Raw genomic sequence first — 2,287 nt, 5'->3', positions numbered from 1 at the left:
TGAGGATTGGTTGGTTTTTCTATAAAGGGGTTGGTAGGTTTTTGTGCTCAGGGATTGGTAGGTTTCCATAGCAAGCTTGGTGATAGGTGGGTTTTCCTGATCAAGGATTGGTGGGGCTTCTTCAACGTTTTATTCTACAATAATGTTATCTTTTTTTTTTTTTTTTTCTGAGCACTTAGCATGTGCCACTGTAATGAGTACTTTCTATGTACGCAGTCTCTTCAGTCACTGTACTAATTTTACAAGATAAATAGTAATGCTATCCTGATTTCGTAGATGAGATTGTTGAGCCTTAGAATTGAAAGCAGATCTTTAGCAGTCACATGATTCATAAATATTCAAGTAAAGTAAGACTCAAATCTGGACAACTTGAGCTTTTGATTTGGAGATGCCAAGGAAGCAAATTAATAGAGGAAGCCGGATGTTCTGAGAAATATACAGTAAAACGGGTAATCTGGTGTATGAAAAGAAAGAATGCCAGTTGCCACAGTCAGTGAAACATATGCTAAGTAGTGTTATGTTAACTTGAAATGAGCTAGAGCCATCTAGAAAGAAGGAAACTTGGCCGAAAAATGCTTATGTCTGCTTGACCTATAGCAAATCTGTTGGGGCATTTTAAAAATTAATGAGGAGTGATGTGGGGGGAGCCCAGTCTATTGTAGACAGTGCCACCTCTGGGCTGCTGCAGGAAATACTCAAAAATGGACCCACCAACTCTGAGCGGGGGCCAGGCCACATTCCCAAGCTCTTGCCACCACCACCAACTATCTGGATCTAGCCCCCCAGGCCAGGTGATTTCACTTGCTCGGTCTCTTGCTTGGCCCACCAACTTTCCAGTCCCGGGTGGTCACGGGGCTCCTGCCAGGCCATCTCTCAGGTGCTCCACAGTTCCTCTCCCTTCCATGCAACGCCCCCCACGCCCCACGATCAGCCATCTCAACATCTAATTACCCAGTAGAAGCATGACTCTTAAAGCTTAATAATCTAATCAGAGTTATATAACAATAAGGTCATGATTTACAAGATGCCAATACAATAATTTCAGAGGCAATTGATAATGATAAAAGCTTTAACCCAATTATTCTAACCTTGTGAAAATCTTAGCTACTTGTGGCTGTTTAAAACCACCCGGGATCAGGATCTTCTTCCTGACCATCTACCTCCGTGTTGGCTTCTCCTCCTGCGACTTCTCTGTCTCACTAACTCCTAGCTCCACCTTCCTTTTCCTGTCCAATCACAGGCCTCCCACTACCCTAATGTGATTGGACAGGGAAAATCCGGCAATACGGGGGAAGTGGTTGAGAGCTGTATAAAAAATGTAAGTGGAGCGAGCCGTGGGCACACACAGTCCAGTAAGCGGCATTCTTCTGTGGTCTCTGCTTTTAGACCTGCCTCCAGGTTCCTATCCTACTTGAGTTTATGCCTTGGATTCCTTCACGAATGGACCATGATAGGGACATGGAGGTCAAAAAACCTTTCTTACCCATATTCTTTCTGGTCATGGTCTTTATTATTGCAACAGAAAACAAAAGAGGGCAAATAGGTATTTGTGAAATGGATGACTTTAGTAGATGCCTAGCTTGAAGAGTTTCTACCATGTCTGTTTTCTTCTTAACCTTCACTCCTCTGCCCTTTGTATTTATGATGCTAGGTGGAGAATACACATGCAGAAATAAAAAGGGAGCTATTCTATTGTATCGCGAACAAATATTTAAGATAAATACATAACCCCCATGTTTCCTAGAAGAAAATAGAACTTAGACTGTATCAACGTCAGTTTGCTGTAACTGGTATAGCTTTTCCACTGGACATTGAGGTTCTCCTTTTTGATAAGATGCTTCCCTAAAAGGTCCTGTCTTCACAAATGGCCCCATTCTCACAGTCAAATGCCTCTGTCTCTCCAATTTCCACCTTCCCCCCCTTTTTTGGTTTGTTTGAAGGTAGCACAGCCTCTGTTATCCTGAAAGCGGATACCATCATTTCCCAAATGGAAGAATTAAATTCATTACTAATGCTTCATACTCCATTCAGGTAAGCTCAGCTACCAACCCGAGTGCTGAAGCGAGACACCTATAATCATCCCTTTATTTTTTGCTCATTTTATGAGGCCTTTCCCTCCCTTCTCCCATCCTTGCAGCTATCAGGAATTTACATTGTGTAGGCTCCTTGGCGGCCTTGTGGGCAAGCATCTCAATTTCCAAACATCTGGCTGGTTTCAATCAATGAGACTCTTAACACACGGCTCTTGGGGCTGCAGTGGTACTTGCGGGGGTCGTTGAATTCAGGA

This window comes from Mus pahari, chromosome 17, assembly GCF_900095145.1.
Source record: "Mus pahari chromosome 17, PAHARI_EIJ_v1.1, whole genome shotgun sequence".
Lineage (NCBI taxonomy): Eukaryota > Metazoa > Chordata > Mammalia > Rodentia > Muridae > Mus > Mus pahari.
Note: the sequence above shows the minus strand (reverse complement) of the source record.